This window comes from Micropterus dolomieu, linkage group LG10 (genome assembly GCF_021292245.1).
Source record: "Micropterus dolomieu isolate WLL.071019.BEF.003 ecotype Adirondacks linkage group LG10, ASM2129224v1, whole genome shotgun sequence".
Lineage (NCBI taxonomy): Eukaryota > Metazoa > Chordata > Actinopteri > Centrarchiformes > Centrarchidae > Micropterus > Micropterus dolomieu.
The window spans coordinates 10,702,888-10,709,633 of record NC_060159.1 but is presented as its reverse complement, the minus strand read 5'-3'; the positions used below and the strand labels follow the sequence as shown (position 1 = coordinate 10,709,633).

Sequence of the window (6,746 nt, the reverse complement as noted above, 5' to 3'; positions counted from 1 at the left end):
GAGCCCCAGACCCCCACACACCCCCGAGGCAGGTCAGTGCAGCCCCAACCCAAAGTCCAACAATCCCCCGTCCTCGCCGGGGCCCCTCCGGCAGCCCCACTGCCACCCCCCCCCACCTCACCGCTCCCCCACAATCAGGAGCACTCCGAGCACCACCAGGCCATCGGAGCTGGCACAACCCCCTCCCCCCCCTACAAGGGAGCAGGTCCGGAGCAGCAAGGACCCCGCCCAAGGACAGAACGGCCCAACAGGTCGGCCCACACCCAGGAGGCAATGCCACTCAGGCCAGGTCAGGCCAGAAGACCCCGCCGCGCCCTTCCCTCCCTAGCAGCGAAGCATCCCACACACAAACCCCCACCGTCCCCAAAGAAAAGAGACAGCAGTCCCCCCGCGACAGCAGCAACAGCCCCTCAGCCCTAGGGAGTCAGCAGATGCACCCAGCCCCTAGGACTCAACACGACCACAATCCAGAGGGCCACGACGCGACTGCGAAGCAACCATCGACACACCCCAAAGCACAATCCCTCCACACACAGGATCCCCGCACAACCACCAAGCATCCAGTCCGGGCACCAAAATCCAGAGGAGACACCCCCCAACCAGCTCAAAAGGGACCAGCCCGCACACCCAGCCCACCCCGTCACCCCCTTCTTCCCGGTCCCCCACACCTCCAACAACCAGTCGCCAGACCCCTCAGAGAACCGAAATGCAATTATCAGGATGCACAGCATGCACAAAGGACAGAGCCACACACCAGCCCAGTCCAGGCCCGCACCTGATGCCCCCAACCCCCGACAAGCACGCAAGCCAATAACGACCTACAGGTGAGCCAACCAACACTACCCCGCTACCAATCTAACTAGCTGCACACAACAGCCAAGTAATGCGCAGCACAGGAGAGATGCCAGCCGGCGCAAACCGCCCCCATCCCCCCCGCAGCCAGAGAGACCACAGACCCCACCCACGGCTACACCATGACCCACACTGCACGTTCACCACCGAACCGAAACCCACCGACAGAGAAATGGGGAAGCATGGATCCGAGGCGAACGAAGCAAAACAGGGACACAAACAGGTCCCTCCAAGCCAACGAGGAAATGCCTCCCCCGGACTCCAATGCACAAACCCCCCCGCCATACCTGCCGCCCGGACCAGAGAGATTGGAATAGTGTCAATTTGTTTTTTTTTACAGCAGACATTTTCTCCATGCTAATGTGATCTATAAGATGATTCCGATATTGGGTGATACTTATATTCTTTTTGGCCTTCCAGTTCATGAGGATAGTTTTCTTGGCGATGCATAAGGCAGTGAGAAGCATGTATGATGTGTCAACCTCTATACTAATGTCACTTAGGTCCCCCAGCACGCAGAGTGATGGGGAAACTGGGACGGGGTAACTTAGCCATATCGATAGGTCTTCACATATCTTCTGCCAGAACTTTTAAACAGGTGTACATTGCCACATAGCATGCATGTAACTATCAGATATGTTACCTGAGCAGTTCCGGCAGATGTTTGACTGCATAAGACCCATTCTGAACATCCTTTGTCCAGTATAGTGTGTTCTATGGAGAGTTTTATACTGTATAAGTTGTAGATTGGGATTTGTAGTCATTCTAAAGGTATTTAAACATATCTGCATCCAAAAGTTTTGGTCTGGACTAATGGATAGATCTGTCTCCCACTTTAAGAATGGGAGAGAGATTGAACTATCTGTTTTTAACAGTAACATGTATACTTTTGATAACAGTTTTGGAGGCGAGAGTTTAAGAAAGTCTGTTATCATTGGAGGTAAATCTAAGTCCATTATTTTATCCTTAAATCTAGCCTGAATTATGGATTTAAACTGTTGAAATTCCAGAAATCTATTATGGCTAATTCCATATTGTGCCACTAGATCCTGGAATGGAATAAAGTTACTGCCTTGCATTACATGCTCTAGATGTCTTATCCCTTTGTCATACCACAGTGGGGAATTTAGTGTTTTCTTATTTTGCAGGATGTCAGGATTATTCCAGATTGGGGTAAATCTGCATGGGATAGGTGAAGACCCAGATATTTTGAGAAGTTCCCACCAAGCTGCCAAGGAAGGGCTTATGTTAATGCTTTTAAAGCAGGTATGAGGTTTGATGCTGGAACTGATGAATGGCATATCGGAAATTTTAATTTCATTACAGAATGTTTGTTCTATGTCCATCCATGAGTGGTCCAGGGGGCTCTGATTGATCCATTTTGAGATATATTGTAGTCTATTAGACAGGAAGTAATGATAAAAACCACCACAGTCTTTTGCTTTTTGCATAGTTTTTAGACTGATTCGTGGGGGTTTATTTTTCCACAAAAATTTTGAGATGTTTGAGTCCAGTGATTTAAACCAGACAGCAGAGGGTTTGGTGGGTAACATTGAAAACAGATAATTGATTTTAGGTAGGACCATCATTTTTATGGTGGAGACTCTTCCCATGAGTGATATAGGTAATGATGTCCACCATACAAGGTCATCCTCTATAGATTTAAGTAAAGGCGTGTAGTTTAGCCATGTCAGTTCTGACAGCCTGGAGGAAATATTGACACCCAGATATTTAATATTCCCAGACTTTAGCGGTGTGGTAGATATACTCTGGAAATCACACTTTACAGGTATGTAACTATGGATTTACTCCAGTTAATGGAGTAGTCTGAGATGGATGAGAATTTATCTATAAGTGTGATTGTCTCAGAAAGAGAAGTTTGTGAGTTTAGGAGGAAAAGTAATACATCATCTGCATAAAGGCTTATCTTGTGGTGTATATTTTCTGTTTGAATTCCTTTAATATTATTATTTTGTCTGATAGCAGCTGCTAGCGGTTCTATAAAAATAGCAAATAACGAGGGAGAGAGTGGGCAACCCTGCCTGGTACCCCTCTGGAGACTAAAGCATGGAGAAGTATGATCATTTGTTTTAACAGAAGCTCTTGGGAACTGTATAAGATTTTAATCCAATCTATGAAAGAGTTTCCAAATCCAAATTTATATAAAGTAGTGAATAGAAATTTCCAATTTACTCTGTCAAATGCTTTCTCTGCATCTACATCAGAGTGTATTATACCAGGAGTGACCTTCTCTAGCCTTCTTGCTAGGGTTTTGCAGATGATTTTAAGATCTGCGTTAATAAGTGATATTGGGCGATAACTGGACGGGAGTGTGGGGTCTTTGTCTGGTTTAAGGAGCAGGCTGATATTAGCAGAGTTCATTGTTGGAGGCAACATGCAAGTACCCCTAATTTGCATAACCATCCTATAGAATGTGGGCGCAAGTATTTCCCAGAATTCCTTATAGAATTCAGCGGGAAAACCATTTGGCCCAGGGGCTTTATTATTCGGCATATGTAAGAGAGCTTCCTGGAGTTCAGCCATTGAAACAGGTGAATCCAGAGCCCAGAGCCAAACCTTGGCAAATCTATATTGTTCAGAAATGCATCGATGTTAGAGCTAGATGGATCAATTTGTGATGTATATAAGTTTTTATAATAATCTCTGAATGCATTGTTGATTTCTTCTGGGTTATAAGTCAGATTCCCAGCTGAGTCCTTTAAGGAGGAAATTGTTATTTTTTCTTTATTCAATTTCAATTGGCTGGCTAAGAATCTGCCAGATTTATTGCCATGTTCAAAGTTCTCCAAGCGTAGTCTTTGCAACTGAAATTGGGTCTTTTTATTAATAATTTCATTTAATTCAAGTTTTGATTTTCTCAGATCATTCAGCATGTTTTCCTGTGGGGAGGCAGCAAGGGTAGTTTCTAATGTTTTTATTTTTTGTTCTAGCTCTAATTCACAAGATCTCTCTTTTTTTTGGTATGATGAATAGGAGATTATTTTACCTCTCGTGACTGCTTTTGCTGCCTCCCAAAGAAGACATGGCGAGGTTCCTGGCAGGTCATTAGTTTCCATATATATTGCCCATTCCTTTTTGAAGTAACTTATAAAATCTAGGTCTTTAAGCAATGATGCATTAAATCTCCAACTTCTAGTTGGCCGTGTGACCCTTTTTTTAGTAAGAGTGATAGAAACCGGTGCATGATCACTGATAGTGATAGGCTGAATCTGAGTGTTGGAAATGTCTGTCATAATTGAGCTGCTAACCAAAAAATAGTCAAGGCGAGAATATGAGTGGTGGACTGGTGAAAAGAAGGTATATTCTCTAAGAGTGGGGTGGTGAAACATCGCTAAGACCAATATCGCTCATGTATTGTTTAAGGATGTCTGTTGATTTCCAAATACGGTGACCACCTGCTGTACTAAGCCTGTCAACTGCTGGATTACATACCATGTTGAAGTCCCCTCCTAATATAAGAGCTGTGTCTGAGTGAGCAGAGAGTGAGTTGAAGAAAGCATGAAAAAAGGAGGGGTCATCAACATTTGGGCCATAGATGTTAGCAATGCATAAAGGAGTATTTTGAATCGAAATGTTAACAATAATGAATCGACCCTCTGGATCAATAGTAGTGGTATTATGATTGAAGTGTGTTTTTCTATTTATCATAATGGTGACACCCCTTTGTTTTGAGTTATAACAGGCTGAGTACGAGTGAGGAAACTGTGGTGAGGATAGTTTATCTGCTGTCTTGGGTAAATCTGCTGTCTTTTTCTGTCTTTTTCTTCTCTTTTCTTTCTTTTCAGTGCCATGGTTCACCTTAGAAAAACACTTGAGAGCCTTTATCGCTTATTCTGCCCAGCTCTTATCATAACAGCTGCTGTGAAACTCAATTCAAGGGCATTGCATTTTGGCATTATTTATCTTACATATATATATCCTGTACTGCCCTGAATACTGACTGAGTCTGATGTTACACCAGGGTTAGTCTTTTAGATTTTTCCTATAATTCAAAAAACTGGCAGTGGTGAAAAAAGGGCCAAAAAGTGATTTAGTATCCCTAATTGATAATTACATGCCTGTGATATTTGGAATAGCTGATTACAATTAAATACTGATGAACTGTTGATTATGATTTGTTTAATTAATTCAAAATTATGTAATTAAATTTGTAATAATTGCTGTGGTGATAAACAGTTACTTGAGTGTAATAGAGTAAGCTACAAGAGAGTTGTGGGATTGATGCAACAAACTATAACAACAGAACACGTTGCATTGAGAAAACAAAAAGTGAATCCACAGCATCATTGTTGAGCAATATGTAAAAGCAGTTTGCTGTTTGCAGACCAGATCTACAATGTTGTGCTCCCCACATTTTCGATTTAGTTACATAAATAGCTCTTCATGGTGGCAAGTATCCAGATATAGATAATGTTGGATTTTTGCAGTTACATCAGACAGAAAGATCTTTAGATCTTCAAAACTGCTTTTCTTAAAGGGGAAATCTTAAATAAACAAACGTAAAAAACCACAATGACAGCCTGGGAAATGTTAGCTGTTTTTCTGGAACAGCCACATATTGTCATAAAATGACAAGAGTGATCTCGCTTGACAGTGTGTCTAGTTACTACCTTTTAAACACTAAAGGCTGTGAGGTAACTTATGTGCACAGACCAGGAATGTATCATTTGTTCTGCAATGCATTTATAGGACATTTTGTGTTCTCTAGTTTATTAGTCTCACACCAGCTTTCCATCAAGAACCACTTCTAGTTCCTGAGAAAAAGACACTAGAAATTCAGTCTTGCCTTTATGAATTAAAAATTAATTGAGGCATAATGAACTGCATGTTTTCAGAATGTACTTACGATATACGTAGGCCATGTTAAACTGATATGCATTCTGCTTAATGTACACTTCATCTAATATGTGAAACTCTTTAAAAGTCAAACAATCATGTAGAATGTGTGAAACATTTGCCTATTTGTCCTTTCATGATTTACTTTTGCAACCTTGAAAGAAGTCACAACTTACTTTTATGGTAATCGCACCCTCTTGCACACATATCAGTGGGAAAGTCACATGCACTCACACACACATACATGCTCACAAACCAACACACACTCCATAAGTTCTGACTGACAGCAGAGAGGTTATGAATCTAGGCGCTGAAGCTAGTGTGCCTATGTTTTTACTCCTGCAGGGTAGAAAGAGGGAATGATGAAAGGAGAATTCTGTACCTGTGGGAGGTCAATATCGACACAACCCGAACTCAGAAAATGACTGGCCTGAGGAGCAAAGTAGTTGTTCAGGGAGCAGCCAGATTGAGTACATGGCAGCAGTGTAACAGTTATACTGTTCCACGCCTGAAGGCTCTTGGTCACCGCCATCGCTCCTCCAATGATCCCTGCCGAAGGTGATTTGAGGTTTCATGTGGCAGCAGAAATGTAACTATGATAGCTGTGTACAGATTTTAGTTGGAGAAAGATGGGTACAGAAAAGTTTTAGAGCTAGAAGCTGAACAAAAAAAACAACTAAACAAACTATTGCATTGTTGTTGCAGGTATTGTTCTGTCACTATGCTGCTGGCCAAAACTGGCATCAACCAGCTGCGTGAAGGGAAAACCACAGTGCAGGATGGTTTATCTGAAAATAGCAGGGGGCTCTGAACCTGACAATAAACTCACCAGGAACACAAGACAAGCTTAAAAGCCTTAATAAGACAGTGTTCTGACCAATAAAGTTTGCAAAGAACTATGCTGCTCATACAAATGTATGCAAACTAGCTGCAGTTTCTTTTCATTCATTTTTAAACTAATGGGGTCCCAGTTTGGTGTGGTTCAAAAAAACTCTAAAGTATTTGCCTACTTGGTTCAGTTTGTTGGGGCTGGTGTG

General features: G+C 42.4%; 1 long non-coding RNA gene across 1 annotated transcript in view; it reads left to right on the top strand.

Moving 5' to 3' along the window:
• LOC123977917 overlaps positions 1–6,509 on the top strand; it is a 46,505-nt gene extending 39,996 nt beyond the window's left edge. The window contains exons 3-4 of the long non-coding RNA XR_006826799.1: positions 6,055–6,267; positions 6,415–6,509. This is a non-coding gene — a long non-coding RNA (uncharacterized LOC123977917). The remainder of the gene's footprint in view (positions 1–6,054; positions 6,268–6,414) is intronic.
• Positions 6,510–6,746: the final 237 nt, after the last annotated feature.